An 18,590-nucleotide genomic window follows, 5' to 3' on the forward strand; every position below is an offset into this window, starting at 1 on the left:
CATCTTGAACAAAATACATGTTGAAGTGTGTGCATTAGTCCTTTGGTTTAGGTGTGACACTCAATTTGAGTTTTTATTGCTTTAAATGCTTTTTCAGCCCGAGCTGAGCACGTTTTGTGAGTGTGAATGTATCTTCATAGGAATGAATTGTGTAGTCAAATTAATGCTCATATGGGCTTCAGGAGGTCATCCTGAACAAAATACATGTTGAAGTGTGTGCATAAGTCCTTTGGTTTAGGTGTGACACTCAATTTGAGTTTTTATTGCTTTAAATGCATTTTCAGCCCGAACTGAGCACGTTTTGTGAGTTTGAATGTATCTTCATAGGAATGAGTTGTGTGGTCAAATTAATGCTCATTTAGGCTTCAGGTGGTCATCCTGAACTAAATACATGTTGAAGTGTGTGCATAATCCTTTGGTTTAGGCGTGACACTCAATTTGAGTTTTTATTGCTTTAAGTGCATTTTCAGCCCGAGCTGAGCGCGCTTTCTGACTTTGAATGTATCTTCATAGGAATGAGTTGTATGGTCAAATCAATGCTCATATAGGCTTCGGGAGGTCATCCTGAACAAAATACATGTTGAAGTGTGTGCATAAGTCCTTTGGTTTAGGCGTCACACTCAATTTGAGGTTTTATTGCTTTGAATGCATTTTCTGCCCGAGCTGACCACGTTTTGTGAGTTTGAATGTATCTTGATACGAATGAGTTGTGTGGTCAAATTAATGCTCATATGGGCTTCAGGAGGTCATCCTGAACAAAATACATGTTAAGTGTGTGAATAAGTCCTTTGGTTTAGGTGTGACACTCAATTTGAGTTTTATTGCTTTAAATGCATTTTCAGCCCGAGCTGAGCACGTTTTGTGAGTTTGAATGTATCTTCATAGGAATGAGTTGTGTGGTCAAATTAATGCTGATTTAGGCTTCAGGAGGTCATCCTGAACAAAATACATGTTGAAGTGTGTGCATAAGTTCTTTGGTTTAGGCGTGACACTCACTTTGAGTTTTTATTGCTTTAAAATTATTTCAGCCCGAGCTGAGCACGTTTTGTGAGTTTGAATGTATCTTCATAGGAATGAGTTGTGTGGTCAAATGAATGCTCATTTAGGCTTCAGGAGGTCATCTTGAACAAAATATATGTTGAAGTGTGTGCATAAGTCCTTTGGTTTATGCGTGACACTCAATTTGAGTTTTTATTGCTTTAAATGCATTTTCAGCCCGAGCTGAGCATGTTTTGTGAGTTTGAATGTATCTTCATAGGAATGAGTTGTGTGGTCAACTTAATGTTCATTTAGGCTTCAGGAGGTCATCTTGAACAAAATACATGTTGAAGTGTGTGCATAAATCCTTTGGTTTAGGTGTGACACTCAATTTGAGTTTTTATTGCTTTAAATGCATTTTCAGCCCGAGCTGAGCACGTTTTGTGAGTGTGAATGTATCTTCATAGGAATGAATTGTGTAGTCAAATTAATGCTCATATGGGCTTCAGGAGGTCATCCTGAACAAAATACATGTTGAAGTGTGTGCATAAGTCCTTTGGTTTAGGTGTGACACTCAATTTGAGTTTTTATTGCATTAAATGCATTTTCAGCCCGAGCTGAGCACGTTTTGTGAGTTTGAATGTATCTTCATAGGAATGAGCTGTGTGGTCAAATTAATGCTCATTTAGGCTTCAGGAGGACATCCTGAACTAAGTACATGTTGAAGTGTGTGCATAAGTCCTTTGGTTTGGGCGTGACACTCAATTTGAGTTTTTATTGCTTTAAATGCATTTTCAGCCCGAGCTGAGCGCGCTTTCTGACTTTGAATGTATCTTCATAGGAATGAGTTGTCTGGTCAAATTAATTCTCATATGGACTTCAGGAGGTCATCCTGAACAAAATTCATGTTGAAGTGTGTGCATAAGTCCTTTGGTTTAGGCGTGACACTCAATTTGAGGTTTTATTGCTTTGAATGCATTTTCAGCCCGAGCTGAGCACGTTTTGTGAGTTTGAATGTATCTTGATACGAATGAGTTGTGTGGTCAAATTAATGCTCATATAGGCTTCAGGATGACCTCCTGAACAAAATACATGTTGAAGTGTGTGCATAAGTCCTTTGGTTTAGGCGTGACACTCAATTTGAGTTTTTATTGCTTTAAATGCATTTTCAGCCCGAGCTGAGCACGTTTTGTGAGTTTGAATGTATCTTCATAGGAATGAGTTGTGTGGTCAAATTAATGCTCATATAGGCTTCAGGATGACCTCCTGAAGTAAATACATGTTGAAGTGTGTGCATAAGTCCTTTGGTTTAGGCGTGACACTCAATTTGAGTTTTTATAACTTTAAATGCATTTTCAGCCCGAGCTGAGCACGTTTTGTGAGTTTGAATGTATCTTCATAAGAATGAGTTATGTGCTCAAATTAATGCTCATATAGGCTTCAGGATGACCTCTTGAACTAAAAACATGTTGAAGTGTGTGCATAAGTCCTTTGGTTTAGGCGTGACACTCAATTTGAGTTTTTATTGCTTTAAATGCATTTTCAGCCCGAGCTGAGCACGTTTTGTGAGTTTGAATGTATCTTCATAGGAATGAGTTGTATGGTCAAATCAATGCTCATATAGGCTTCGGGAGGTCATCCTGAACAAAATACATGTTGAAGTGTGTGCATAAGTCCTTTGGTTTAGGTGTGACACTCAATTTGAGTTTTTATTGCTTTAAATGCATTTTCAGCCCGAGCTGAGCACGTTTTGTGAGTGTGAATGTATCTTCATAGGAATGAATTGTGTAGTCAAATTAATGCTCATATGGGCTTCAGGAGGTCATCCTGAACAAAATACATGTTGAGGTGTGTGCATAAGTCCTTTGGTTTAGGTGTGACACTCAATTTGAGTTTTTATTGCATTAAATGCATTTTCAGCCCGAGCTGAGCACGCTTTTTGAGTTTGAATGTATCTTCATAGGAATGAGTTGTGTGGTCAAATTAATGCTCATTTAGGCTTCAGGTGGTCATCCTGAACAAAATACATGTCGAAGTGTGTGCATAAGTCCTTTGGTTTAGGCGTGACACTCAATTTGAGTTTTTATTCCTTGAAATGCATTTTCAGCCCGAGCTGAGCACGTTTTGTGAGTTTGAATGTATCTTCATAGGAATGAGTTGTGTGGTCAAATTAATGCTCATTTAGGCTTCAGGTGGTCATCCTGAACTAAATACATGTTGAAGTGTGTGCATAATCCTTTGGTTTAGGCGTGACACTCAATTTGAGTTTTTATTGCTTTAAAATTATTTCAGCCCTCGCTGAGCACGTTTTGTGAGTTTGAATGTATCTTCATAGGATTGAGTTGTGTGGTCAACTTAATGTTCATTTAGGCTTCAGGAGGTCATCTTGAACAAAATACATGTTGAAGTGTGTGCATTAGTCCTTTGGTTTAGGTGTGACACTCAATTTGAGTTTTTATTGCTTTAAATGCTTTTTCAGCCCGAGCTGAGCACGTTTTGTGAGTGTGAATGTATCTTCATAGGAATGAATTGTGTAGTCAAATTAATGCTCATATGGGCTTCAGGAGGTCATCCTGAACTAAATACATGTTGAAGTGTGTGCATAAGTCCTTTGGTTTAGGTGTGACACTCAATTTGAGTTTTTATTGCTTTAAATGCATTTTCAGCCCGAACTGAGCACGTTTTGTGAGTTTGAATGTATCTTCATAGGAATGAGTTGTGTGGTCAAATTAATGCTCATTTAGGCTTCAGGTGGTCATCCTGAACTAAATACATGTTGAAGTGTGTGCATAATCCTTTGGTTTAGGCGTGACACTCAATTTGAGTTTTTATTGCTTTAAGTGCATTTTCAGCCCGAGCTGAGCGCGCTTTCTGACTTTGAATGTATCTTCATAGGAATGAGTTGTATGGTCAAATCAATGCTCATATAGGCTTCGGGAGGTCATCCTGAACAAAATACATGTTGAAGTGTGTGCATAAGTCCTTTGGTTTAGGCGTCACACTCAATTTGAGGTTTTATTGCTTTGAATGCATTTTCTGCCCGAGCTGACCACGTTTTGTGAGTTTGAATGTATCTTGATACGAATGAGTTGTGTGGTCAAATTAATGCTCATATGGGCTTCAGGAGGTCATCCTGAACAAAATACATGTTAAGTGTGTGAATAAGTCCTTTGGTTTAGGTGTGACACTCAATTTGAGTTTTATTGCTTTAAATGCATTTTCAGCCCGAGCTGAGCACGTTTTGTGAGTTTGAATGTATCTTCATAGGAATGAGTTGTGTGGTCAAATTAATGCTGATTTAGGCTTCAGGAGGTCATCCTGAACAAAATACATGTTGAAGTGTGTGCATAAGTCCTTTGGTTTTGGCGTGACACTCAATTTGAGGTTTTATTGCTTTGAATGCATTTTCAGCCCGAGCTGAGCACGTTTTGTGAGTTTGAATGTATCTTGATAGGAATGAGTTGTGTGGTCAAATTAATGCTGATATAGGCTTCAGGATGACCTCTTGAACTAAATACATGTTGAAGTGTGTGCATAAGTCCTTTGGTTTAGGCGTGACACTCAATTTGAGTTTTTATTGCTTTAAATGCATTTTCAGCCCGAGCTGAGCACGTTTTGTGAGTTTGAATGTATCTTAATAGGAATGAGTTGTATGGTCAAATCAATGCTCATATAGGCTTCGGGAGGTCATCCTGAACAAAATACATGTTGAAGTGTGTGCATAAGTCCTTTGGTTTAGGCGTCACACTCAATTTGAGGTTTTATTGCTTTGAATGCATTTTCTGCCCGAGCTGACCACGTTTTGTGAGTTTGAATGTATCTTGATACGAATGAGTTGTGTGGTCAAATTAATGCTCATATAGGCTTCAGGATGACCTCCTGAACTAAATACATGTTGAAGTGTGTGCATAAGTCCTTTGGTTTAGGCGTGACACTCAATTTGAGTTTTTATTGCTTTAAATGCATTTTCAGCCCGAGCTGAGCACGTTTTGTGAGTTTGAATGTATCTTGATAGGAATGAGTTGTGTGGTCAAATTAATGCTCATATAGGCTTCAGGATGACCTCCTGAACTAAATACATGTTGAAGTGTGTGCATAAGTCCTTTGGTTTAGGCGTGACACTCAATTTGAGTTTTTATTGCTTTAAATGCATTTTCAGCCCGAGCTGAGCACGTTTTGTGAGTTTGAATGTATCTTCATAGGAATGAGTTGTGTGGTCAAATTAATGCTCATATAGGCTTCAGGATGACCTCCTGAAGTAAATACATGTTGAAGTGTGTGCATAAGTCCTTTGGTTTAGGCGTGACACTCAATTTGAGTTTTTATAACTTTAAATGCATTTTCAGCCCGAGCTGAGCACGTTTTGTGAGTTTGAATGTATCTTCATAAGAATGAGTTATGTGCTCAAATTAATGCTCATATAGGCTTCAGGATGACCTCTTGAACTAAATACATGTTGAAGTGTGTGCATAAGTCCTTTGGTTTAGGCGTGACACTCAATTTGAGTTTTTATTGCTTTAAATGCATTTTCAGCCCGAGCTGAGCACGTTTTGTGAGTTTGAATGTATCTTCATAGGAATGAGTTGTATGGTCAAATCAATGCTCATATAGGCTTCGGGAGGTCATCCTGAACTAAATACATGTTGAAGTGTGTGCATAAGTCCTTTGGTTTAGGTGTGACACTCAATTTGAGTTTTTATTGCTTTAAATGCATTTTCAGCCCGAGCTGAGCACGTTTTGTGAGTGTGAATGTATCTTCATAGGAATGAATTGTGTAGTCAAATTAATGCTCATATGGGCTTCAGGAGGTCATCCTGAACAAAATACATGTTGAAGTGTGTGCATAAGTCCTTTGGTTTAGGTGTGACACTCAATTTGAGTTTTTATTGCATTAAATGCATTTTCAGCCCGAGCTGAGCACGTTTTTTGAGTTTGAATGTATCTTCATAGGAATGAGTTGTGTGGTCAAATTAATGCTCATTTAGGCTTCAGGTGGTCATCCTGAACAAAATACATGTCGAAGTGTGTGCATAAGTCCTTTGGTTTAGGCGTGACACTCAATTTGAGTTTTTATTCCTTGAAATGCATTTTCAGCCCGAGCTGAGCACGTTTTGTGAGTTTGAATGTATCTTCATAGGAATGAGTTGTGTGGTCAAATTAATGCTCATTTAGGCTTCAGGTGGTCATCCTGAACTAAATACATGTTGAAGTGTGTGCATAATCCTTTGGTTTAGGCGTGACACTCAATTTGAGTTTTTATTGCTTTAAAATTATTTCAGCCCTCGCTGAGCACGTTTTGTGAGTTTGAATGTATCTTCATAGGATTGAGTTGTGTGGTCAACTTAATGTTCATTTAGGCTTCAGGAGGTCATCTTGAACAAAATACATGTTGAAGTGTGTGCATTAGTCCTTTGGTTTAGGTGTGACACTCAATTTGAGTTTTTATTGCTTTAAATGCTTTTTCAGCCCGAGCTGAGCACGTTTTGTGAGTGTGAATGTATCTTCATAGGAATGAATTGTGTAGTCAAATTAATGCTCATATGGGCTTCAGGAGGTCATCCTGAACAAAATACATGTTGAAGTGTGTGCATAAGTCCTTTGGTTTAGGTGTGACACTCAATTTGAGTTTTTATTGCTTTAAATGCATTTTCAGCCCGAACTGAGCACGTTTTGTGAGTTTGAATGTATCTTCATAGGAATGAGTTGTGTGGTCAAATTAATGCTGATTTAGGCTTCAGGAGGTCATCCTGAACAAAATACATGTTGAAGTGTGTGCATAAGTCCTTTGGTTTTGGCGTGACACTCAATTTGAGGTTTTATTGCTTTGAATGCATTTTCAGCCCGAGCTGAGCACGTTTTGTGAGTTTGAATGTATCTTGATAGGAATGAGTTGTGTGGTCAAATTAATGCTGATATAGGCTTCAGGATGACCTCTTGAACTAAATACATGTTGAAGTGTGTGCATAAGTCCTTTGGTTTAGGCGTGACACTCAATTTGAGTTTTTATTGCTTTAAATGCATTTTCAGCCCGAGCTGAGCACGTTTTGTGAGTTTGAATGTATCTTAATAGGAATGAGTTGTATGGTCAAATCAATGCTCATATAGGCTTCGGGAGGTCATCCTGAACAAAATACATGTTGAAGTGTGTGCATAAGTCCTTTGGTTTAGGCGTCACACTCAATTTGAGGTTTTATTGCTTTGAATGCATTTTCTGCCCGAGCTGACCACGTTTTGTGAGTTTGAATGTATCTTGATACGAATGAGTTGTGTGGTCAAATTAATGCTCATATAGGCTTCAGGATGACCTCCTGAACTAAATACATGTTGAAGTGTGTGCATAAGTCCTTTGGTTTAGGCGTGACACTCAATTTGAGTTTTTATTGCTTTAAATGCATTTTCAGCCCGAGCTGAGCACGTTTTGTGAGTTTGAATGTATCTTGATAGGAATGAGTTGTGTGGTCAAATTAATGGTCATATAGGCTTCAGGATGACCTCCTGAACTAAATACATGTTGAAGTGTGTGCATAAGTCCTTTGGTTTAGGCGTGACACTCAATTTGAGTTTTTATTGCTTTAAATGCATTTTCAGCCCGAGCTGAGCACGTTTTGTGAGTTTGAATGTATCTTCATAGGAATGAGTTGTGTGGTCAAATTAATGCTCATATAGGCTTCAGGATGACCTCCTGAAGTAAATACATGTTGAAGTGTGTGCATAAGTCCTTTGGTTTAGGCGTGACACTCAATTTGAGTTTTTATAACTTTAAATGCATTTTCAGCCCGAGCTGAGCACGTTTTGTGAGTTTGAATGTATCTTCATAAGAATGAGTTATGTGCTCAAATTAATGCTCATATAGGCTTCAGGATGACCTCTTGAACTAAATACATGTTGAAGTGTGTGCATAAGTCCTTTGGTTTAGGCGTGACACTCAATTTGAGTTTTTATTGCTTTAAATGCATTTTCAGCCCGAGCTGAGCACGTTTTGTGAGTTTGAATGTATCTTCATAGGAATGAGTTGTATGGTCAAATCAATGCTCATATAGGCTTCGGGAGGTCATCCTGAACTAAATACATGTTGAAGTGTGTGCATAAGTCCTTTGGTTTAGGTGTGACACTCAATTTGAGTTTTTATTGCTTTAAATGCATTTTCAGCCCGAGCTGAGCACGTTTTGTGAGTGTGAATGTATCTTCATAGGAATGAATTGTGTAGTCAAATTAATGCTCATATGGGCTTCAGGAGGTCATCCTGAACAAAATACATGTTGAAGTGTGTGCATAAGTCCTTTGGTTTAGGTGTGACACTCAATTTGAGTTTTTATTGCATTAAATGCATTTTCAGCCCGAGCTGAGCACGTTTTTTGAGTTTGAATGTATCTTCATAGGAATGAGTTGTGTGGTCAAATTAATGCTCATTTAGGCTTCAGGTGGTCATCCTGAACAAAATACATGTCGAAGTGTGTGCATAAGTCCTTTGGTTTAGGCGTGACACTCAATTTGAGTTTTTATTCCTTGAAATGCATTTTCAGCCCGAGCTGAGCACGTTTTGTGAGTTTGAATGTATCTTCATAGGAATGAGTTGTGTGGTCAAATTAATGCTCATTTAGGCTTCAGGTGGTCATCCTGAACTAAATACATGTTGAAGTGTGTGCATAATCCTTTGGTTTAGGCGTGACACTCAATTTGAGTTTTTATTGCTTTAAAATTATTTCAGCCCTCGCTGAGCACGTTTTGTGAGTTTGAATGTATCTTCATAGGATTGAGTTGTGTGGTCAACTTAATGTTCATTTAGGCTTCAGGAGGTCATCTTGAACAAAATACATGTTGAAGTGTGTGCATTAGTCCTTTGGTTTAGGTGTGACACTCAATTTGAGTTTTTATTGCTTTAAATGCTTTTTCAGCCCGAGCTGAGCACGTTTTGTGAGTGTGAATGTATCTTCATAGGAATGAATTGTGTAGTCAAATTAATGCTCATATGGGCTTCAGGAGGTCATCCTGAACAAAATACATGTTGAAGTGTGTGCATAAGTCCTTTGGTTTAGGTGTGACACTCAATTTGAGTTTTTATTGCTTTAAATGCATTTTCAGCCCGAACTGAGCACGTTTTGTGAGTTTGAATGTATCTTCATAGGAATGAGTTGTGTGGTCAAATTAATGCTCATTTAGGCTTCAGGTGGTCATCCTGAACTAAATACATGTTGAAGTGTGTGCATAATCCTTTGGTTTAGGCGTGACACTCAATTTGAGTTTTTATTGCTTTAAGTGCATTTTCAGCCCGAGCTGAGCGCGCTTTCTGACTTTGAATGTATCTTCATAGGAATGAGTTGTATGGTCAAATCAATGCTCATATAGGCTTCGGGAGGTCATCCTGAACAAAATACATGTTGAAGTGTGTGCATAAGTCCTTTGGTTTAGGCGTCACACTCAATTTGAGGTTTTATTGCTTTGAATGCATTTTCTGCCCGAGCTGACCACGTTTTGTGAGTTTGAATGTATCTTGATACGAATGAGTTGTGTGGTCAAATTAATGCTCATATGGGCTTCAGGAGGTCATCCTGAACAAAATACATGTTAAGTGTGTGAATAAGTCCTTTGGTTTAGGTGTGACACTCAATTTGAGTTTTATTGCTTTAAATGCATTTTCAGCCCGAGCTGAGCACGTTTTGTGAGTTTGAATGTATCTTCATAGGAATGAGTTGTGTGGTCAAATTAATGCTGATTTAGGCTTCAGGAGGTCATCCTGAACAAAATACATGTTGAAGTGTGTGCATAAGTCCTTTGGTTTTGGCGTGACACTCAATTTGAGGTTTTATTGCTTTGAATGCATTTTCAGCCCGAGCTGAGCACGTTTTGTGAGTTTGAATGTATCTTGATAGGAATGAGTTGTGTGGTCAAATTAATGCTGATATAGGCTTCAGGATGACCTCTTGAACTAAATACATGTTGAAGTGTGTGCATAAGTCCTTTGGTTTAGGCGTGACACTCAATTTGAGTTTTTATTGCTTTAAATGCATTTTCAGCCCGAGCTGAGCACGTTTTGTGAGTTTGAATGTATCTTCATAGGAATGAGTTGTATGGTCAAATCAATGCTCATATAGGCTTCGGGAGGTCATCCTGAACAAAATACATGTTGAAGTGTGTGCATAAGTCCTTTGGTTTAGGCGTCACACTCAATTTGAGGTTTTATTGCTTTGAATGCATTTTCTGCCCGAGCTGACCACGTTTTGTGAGTTTGAATGTATCTTGATACGAATGAGTTGTGTGGTCAAATTAATGCTCATATAGGCTTCAGGATGACCTCCTGAACTAAATACATGTTGAAGTGTGTGCATAAGTCCTTTGGTTTAGGCGTGACACTCAATTTGAGTTTTTATTGCTTTAAATGCATTTTCAGCCCGAGCTGAGCACGTTTTGTGAGTTTGAATGTATCTTGATAGGAATGAGTTGTGTGGTCAAATTAATGCTCATATAGGCTTCAGGATGACCTCTTGAACTAAATACATGTTGAAGTGTGTGCATAAGTCCTTTGGTTTAGGCGTGACACTCAATTTGAGTTTTTATTGCTTTAAATGCATTTTCAGCCCGAGCTGAGCACGTTTTGTGAGTTTGAATGTATCTTCATAGGAATGAGTTGTATGGTCAAATCAATGCTTATATAGGCTTCGGGAGGTCATCCTGAACAAAATACATGTTGAAGTGTGTGCATAAGTCCTTTGGTTTAGGCGTGACACTCAATTTGAGGTTTTATTGCTTTGAATGCATTTTCTGCCCGAGCTGACCACGTTTTGTGAGTTTGAATGTATCTTGATACGAATGAGTTGTGTGGTCAAATTAATGCTCATATAGGCTTCAGGATGACCTCCTGAACTAAATACATGTTGAAGTGTGTGCATAAGTCCTTTGGTTTAGGCGTGACACTCAATTTGAGTTTTTATTGCTTTAAATGCATTTTCAGCCCGAGCTGAGCACGTTTTGTGAGTTTGAATGTATCTTGATAGGAATGGGTTGTGTGGTCAAATTAATGCTCATATAGGCTTCAGGATGACCTCCTGAACTAAATACATGTTGAAGTGTGTGCATAAGTACTTTGGTTTAGGCGTGACACTCAATTTGAGTTTTTATTGCTTTAAATGCATTTTCAGCCCGAGCTGAGCACGTTTTGTGAGTTTGAATGTATCTTCATAAGAATGAGTTATGTGGTCAAATTAATGCTCATATAGGCTTCAGGATGAACTCTTGAACTAAATACATGTTGAAGTGTGTGCATAAGTCCTTTGGTTTAGGCGTGACACTCAATTTGAGTTTTTATTGCTTTAAATGCATTTTCAGCCCGAGGTGAGCACGTTTTTTGAGTTTGAATGTATCTTCATAGGAATGAGTTGTGTGGTCAAATCAATGCTCATATAGGCTTCGGGAGGTCATCCTGAACAAAATACATGTTGAAGTGTGTGCATAAGTCCTTTGGTTTAGAAGTGACACTCAATTTGAGTTTTTATAACTTTAAATGCATTTTCAGCCCGAGCTGAGCACGTTTTGTGAGTTTGAATGTATCTTCATAAGAATGAGTTATGTGGTCAAATTAATGCTCATATAGGCTTCAGGATGACCTCTTGAACTAAATACATGTTGAAGTGTGTGCATAAGTCCTTTGGTTTAGGCGTGACACTCAATTTGAGTTTTTATTGCTTTAAATGCATTTTCAGCCCGAGCTGAGCACGTTTTGTGAGTTTGAATGTATCTTCATAGGAATGAGTTGTATGGTCAAATCAATGCTCATATAGGCTTCGGGAGGTCATCCTGAACAAAATACATGTTGAAGTGTGTGCATAAGTCCTTTGGTTTAGGTGTGACACTCAATTTGAGTTTTTATTGCTTTAAATGCATTTTCAGCCCGAGCTGAGCACGTTTTGTGAGTGTGAATGTATCTTCATAGGAATGAATTGTGTAGTCAAATTAATGCTCATATGGGCTTCAGGAGGTCATCCTGAACAAAATACATGTTGAGGTGTGTGCATAAGTCCTTTGGTTTAGGCGTGACACTCAATTTGAGTTTTTATTGCTTTAAATGCATTTTCAGCCCGAGGTGAGCACGTTTTTTGAGTTTGAATGTATCTTCATAGGAATGAGTTGTGTGGTCAAATCAATGCTCATATAGGCTTCGGGAGGTCATCCTGAACAAAATACATGTTGAAGTGTGTGCATAAGTCCTTTGGTTTAGGCGTGACACTCAATTTGAGTTTTTATAACTTTAAATGCATTTTCAGCCCGAGCTGAGCACGTTTTGTGAGTTTGAATGTATCTTCATAAGAATGAGTTATGTGGTCAAATTAATGCTCATATAGGCTTCAGGATGACCTCTTGAACTAAATACATGTTGAAGTGTGTGCATAAGTCCTTTGGTTTAGGCGTGACACTCAATTTGAGTTTTTATTGCTTTAAATGCATTTTCAGCCCGAGCTGAGCACGTTTTGTGAGTTTGAATGTATCTTCATAGGAATGAGTTGTATGGTCAAATCAATGCTCATATAGGCTTCGGGAGGTCATCCTGAACAAAATACATGTTGAAGTGTGTGCATAAGTCCTTTGGTTTAGGTGTGACACTCAATTTGAGTTTTTATTGCTTTAAATGCATTTTCAGCCCGAGCTGAGCACGTTTTGTGAGTGTGAATGTATCTTCATAGGAATGAATTGTGTAGTCAAATTAATGCTCATATGGGCTTCAGGAGGTCATCCTGAACAAAATACATGTTGAGGTGTGTGCATAAGTCCTTTGGTTTAGGTGTGACACTCAATTTGAGTTTTTATTGCATTAAATGCATTTTCAGCCCGAGCTGAGCACGCTTTTTGAGTTTGAATGTATCTTCATAGGAATGAGTTGTGTGGTCAAATTAATGCTCATTTAGGCTTCAGGTGGTCATCCTGAACAAAATACATGTCGAAGTGTGTGCATAAGTCCTTTGGTTTAGGCGTGACACTCAATTTGAGTTTTTATTCCTTGAAATGCATTTTCAGCCCGAGCTGAGCACGTTTTGTGAGTTTGAATGTATCTTCATAGGAATGAGTTGTGTGGTCAAATTAATGCTCATATAGGCTTCAGGATGACCTCCTGAACTAAATACATGTTGAAGTGTGTGCATAAGTTCTTTGGTTTAGGCGTGACACTCACTTTGAGTTTTTATTGCTTTAAAATTATTTCAGCCCGAGCTGAGCACGTTTTGTGAGTTTGAATGTATCTTCATAGGAATGAGTTGTGTGGTCAAATGAATGCTCATTTAGGCTTCAGGAGGTCATTTTGAACAAAATATATGTTGAAGTGTGTGCATAAGTCCTTTGGTTTAGGCGTGACACTCAATTTGAGTTTTTATTGCTTTAAATGCATTTTCAGCCCGAGCTGAGCATGTTTTGTGAGTTTGAATGTATCTTCATAGGAATGAGTTGTGTGGTCAACTTAATGTTCATTTAGGCTTCAGGAGGTCATCTTGAACAAAATACATGTTGAAGTGTGTGCATAAATCCTTTGGTTTAGGTGTGACACTCAATTTGAGTTTTTCTTGCTTTAAATGCATTTTCAGCCCGAGCTGAGCACGTTTTGTGAGTGTGAATGTATCTTCATAGGAATGAATTGTGTAGTCAAATTAATGCTCATATGGGCTTCAGGAGGTCATCCTGAACAAAATACATGTTGAAGTGTGTGCATAAGTCCTTTGGTTTAGGTGTGACACTCAATTTGAGTTTTTATTGCATTAAATGCATTTTCAGCCCGAGCTGAGCACGTTTTGTGAGTTTGAATGTATCTTCATAGGAATGAGTTGTGTGGTCAAATTAATGCTCATTTAGGCTTCAGGATGAACTCTTGAACTAAATACATGTTGAAGTGTGTGCATAAGTACTTTGGTTTAGGCGTGACACTCAATTTGAGTTTTTATAACTTTAAATGCATTTTCAGCCCGAGCTGAGCACGTTTTGTGAGTTTGAATGTATCTTCATAAGAATGAGTTATGTGGTCAAATTAATGCTCATATAGGCTTCAGGATGAACTCTTGAACTAAATACATGTTGAAGTGTGTGCATAAGTCCTTTGGTTTAGGCGTGACACTCAATTTGAGTTTTTATTGCTTTAAATGCATTTTCAGCCCGAGGTGAGCACGTTTTTTGAGTTTGAATGTATCTTCATAGGAATGAGTTGTGTGGTCAAATCAATGCTCATATAGGCTTCGGGAGGTCATCCTGAACAAAATACATGTTGAAGTGTGTGCATAAGTCCTTTGGTTTAGGCGTGACACTCAATTTGAGTTTTTATAACTTTAAATGCATTTTCAGCCCGAGCTGAGCACGTTTTGTGAGTTTGAATGTATCTTCATAAGAATGATTTATGTGGTCAAATTAATGCTCATATAGGCTTCAGGATGACCTCTTGAACTAAATACATGTTGAAGTGTGTGCATAAGTCCTTTGGTTTAGGCGTGACACTCAATTTGAGTTTTTATTGCTTTAAATGCATTTTCAGCCCGAGCTGAGCACGTTTTGTGAGTTTGAATGTATCTTCATAGGAATGAGTTGTATGGTCAAATCAATGCTCATATTGGCTTCGGGAGGTCATCCTGAACAAAATACATGTTGAAGTGTGTGCATAAGTCCTTTGGTTTAGGTGTGACACTCAATTTGAGTTTTTATTGCTTTAAATGCATTTTCAGCCCGAGCTGAGCACGTTTTGTGAGTGTGAATGTATCTTCATAGGAATGAATTGTGTAGTCAAATTAATGCTCATATGGGCTTCAGGTGGTCATCCTGAACAAAATACATGTTGAAGTGTGTGCATAAATCCTTTGGTTTAGGCGTGACACTCAATTTGAGTTTTTATTGCTTTAAATGCATTTTCAGCCCGAGCTGAGCACGTTTTTTGAGTTTGAATGTATCTTCATGGGAATGAGTTGTGTTGTCAAATCAATGCTCATATAGGCTTCGGGAGGTCATCCTGAACAAAATACATGTCGAAGTGTGTGCATAAGTCCTTTGGTTTAGGCGTGACACTCAATTTGAGTTTTTATTCCTTTAAATGCATTTTCAGCCCGAGCTGAGGACGTTTTGTGAATTTGAATGTATCTTCATAGGAATGAGATGTGTGGTCAAATTAATGCTCATATAGGCTTCAGGATGACCTCCTGAACTAAATACATGTTGAAGTGTGTGCATAAGTTCTTTGGTTTAGGCGTGACACTCACTTTGAGTTTTTATTGCTTTAAAATTATTTCAGCCCGAGCTGAGCACGTTTTGTGAGTTTGAATGTATCTTCATAGGAATGAGTTGTGTGGTCAAATGAATGCTCATTTAGGCTTCAGGAGGTCATTTTGAATAAAATATATGTTGAAGTGTGTGCATAAGTCCTTTGGTTTAGGCGTGACACTCAATTTGAGTTTTTATTGCTTTAAATGCATTTTCAGCCCGAGCTGAGCATGTTTTGTGAGTTTGAATGTATCTTCATAGGAATGAGTTGTGTGGTCAACTTAATGTTCATTTAGGCTTCAGGAGGTCATCTTGAACAAAATACATGTTGAAGTGTGTGCATAAATCCTTTGGTTTAGGTGTGACACTCAATTTGAGTTTTTCTTGCTTTAAATGCATTTTCAGCCCGAGCTGAGCACGTTTTGTGAGTGTGAATGTATCTTCATAGGAATGAATTGTGTAGTCAAATTAATGCTCATATGGGCTTCAGGAGGTCATCCTGAACAAAATACATGTTGAAGTGTGTGCATAAGTCCTTTGGTTTAGGTGTGACACTCAATTTGAGTTTTTATTGCATTAAATGCATTTTCAGCCCGAGCTGAGCACGTTTTGTGAGTTTGAATGTATCTTCATAGGAATGAGTTGTGTGGTCAAATTAATGCTCATTTAGGCTTCAGGAGGACATCCTGAACTAAGTACATGTTGAAGTGTGTGCATAAGTCCTTTGGTTTGGGCGTGACACTCAATTTGAGTTTTTATTGCTTTAAATGCATTTTCAGCCTGAGCTGAGCGCGCTTTCTGACTTTGAATGTATCTTCATAGGAATGAGTTGTCTGGTCAAATTAATGCTCATTTAGGCTTCAAGTGGTCATCCTGAACTAAATACATGTTGAAGTGTGTGCATAATCCTTTGGTTTAGGCGTGATACTCAATTTGAGTTTTTATTGCTTTAAATGCATTTTCAGCCCGAGCTGAGCGCGCTTTCTGACTTTGAATGTATCTTCATAGGAATGAGTTGTGTGGTCAAATTAATGCTCATATGGGCTTCAGGAGGTCATCCTGAACAAAATACATGTTAAGTGTGTGAATAAGTCCTTTGGTTTAGGTGTGACACTCAATTTGAGTTTTATTGCTTTAAATGCATTTTCAGCCCGAGCTGAGCACGTTTTGTGAGTTTGAATGTATCTTCATAGGAATGAGTTGTGTGGTCAAATTAATGCTCATTTAGGCTTCAGGTGGTCATCCTGAACTAAATACATGTTGAAGTGTGTGCATAAGTCCTTTGGTTTAGGCGTGACACTCAATTTGAGTTTTTATTGCTTTAAATGCATATTCAGCCCGAGCTGAGCACGTTTTGTGAGTTTGAATGTATCTTCATAGGAATGAGTTGTGTAGTCAAATTAATGCTCATATGGGCTTCAGGAGGTCATCCTGAACAAAATACATGTTGAAGTGTGTGCATAACTCCTTTGGTTTAGGTGTGACACTCAATTTGAGTTTTTATTGCGAAATGCATTTTCAGGCAGAGATGAGCAAGTTTTCTGAGTTTGAAGTATCTTCATAGGAATGAGTTGTGTGGTCAAATTAATGCTAATTTAGGCTTCAGGAGGTCATCCTGAACAAAATACATGTTAAGTGTGTGAATAAGTCCTTTGGTTTAGGTGTGACATTCAATTTGAGTTTTATTGCTTTAAATGCATTTTCAGCCCGAGCTGAGCACGTTTTGTGAGTTTGAATGTATCTTCATAGGAATGAGTTGTGTGGTCAAATTAATGCTCATTTAGGCTTCAGGTGGTCATCCTGAACTAAATACATGTTGAAGTGTGTGCATAAGTCCTTTGGTTTAGGCGTGACACTCAATTTGAGTTTTTATTGCTTTGAATGCATTTTCAGCCCGAGCTGAGCACGTTTTGTGAGTTTGAATGTATCTTGATAGGAATGAGTTGTGTGGTCAAATTAATGCTGATATAGGCTTCAGGATGATCTCTTGAACTAAATACATGTTGAAGTGTGTGCATAAGTACTTTGGTTTAGGCGTGACACTCAATTTGAGTTTTTATAACTTTAAATGCATTTTCAGCCCGAGCTGAGCACGTTTTGTGAGTTTGAATGTATCTTCATAAGAATGAGTTATGTGGTCAAATTAATGCTCATATAGGCTTCAGGATGACCTCTTGAACTAAATACATGTTTGAAGTGTGTGCATAAGTCCTTTGGTTTAGGCCTAACACTCAATTTGAGTTTTTATTGCTTTAAATGCATTTTCAGCCCGAGCTGAGCACGTTTTGTGAGTTTGAATGTTTCTTCATAGGAATGAGTTGTGTGGTCAAATTAATGCTCATATAGGCTTCAGGATGACCTCCTGAACTAAATACATGTTGAAGTGTGTGCATAAGTCCTTTGGTTTAGGCGTGACACTCAATTTGAGTTTTTACTGCTTTAAATGCATTTTCAGCCCGAGCTGAGCACGTTTTGTGAGTTTGAATGTATCTTCATAGGAATGAGTTGTATGGTCAAATTAATGCTCATATAGGCTTCGGGATGACCTCTTGAACTAAATACATGTTTGAAGTGTGTGCATAAGTCCTTTGGTTTAGGCGTAACACTCAATTTGAGTTTCTATTGCTTTAAATGCATTTTCAGCCCGAACTGAGCGCGCTATCTGACTTTGAATGTATCTTCATAGGAATGAGTTGTGTGGTCAAATTAATGCTCATATGGGCTTCAGGAGGTCATCCTGAACAAAATACATGTTGAAGTGTGTGCATAAGTCCTTTGGTTTAGGTGTGACACTCAATTTGAGTTTTTATTGCGAAATGCATTTTCAGGCAGAGATGAGCAAGTTTTCTGAGCTTGAAGTATCTTCATAGGAATGAGTTGTGTGGTCAAATTAATGCTAATTTAGGCTTCAGGAGGTCATCCTGAACAAAATACATGTTGAAGTGTGTGCATAAGTCCTTTGGTTTTGGCGTGACACTCAATTTGAGGTTTTATTGCTTTGAATGCATTTTCAGCCCGAGCTGAGCACGTTTTGTGAGTTTGAATGTATCTTCATAAGAATGAGTTATGTGGTCAAATTAATGCTCATATAGGCTTCAGGATGACCTCTTGAACTAAATACATGTTTGAAGTGTGTGCATAAGTCCTTTGGTTTAGGCGTAACACTCAGTTTGAGTTTCTATTGCTTTAAATGCATTTTCAGCCCGAGCTGAGCACGTTTTGTGAGTTTGAATGTTGATTCATAGGAATGAGTTGTGTGGTCAAATTAATGCTCATATAGGCTTCAGGATGACCTCCTGAACTAAATACATGTTGAAGTGTGTGCATAAGTCCTTTGGTTTAGGCGTGACACTCAATTTGAGTTTTTACTGCTTTAAATGCATTTTCAGCCCGAG

The sequence above is a fragment of the Hippocampus guttulatus genome, chromosome 14, assembly GCF_054856545.1.
Source record: "Hippocampus guttulatus isolate MCC_2025c chromosome 14, RoL_Hgut_1.0, whole genome shotgun sequence".
Classification (NCBI taxonomy): Eukaryota; Metazoa; Chordata; class Actinopteri; order Syngnathiformes; family Syngnathidae; genus Hippocampus; species Hippocampus guttulatus.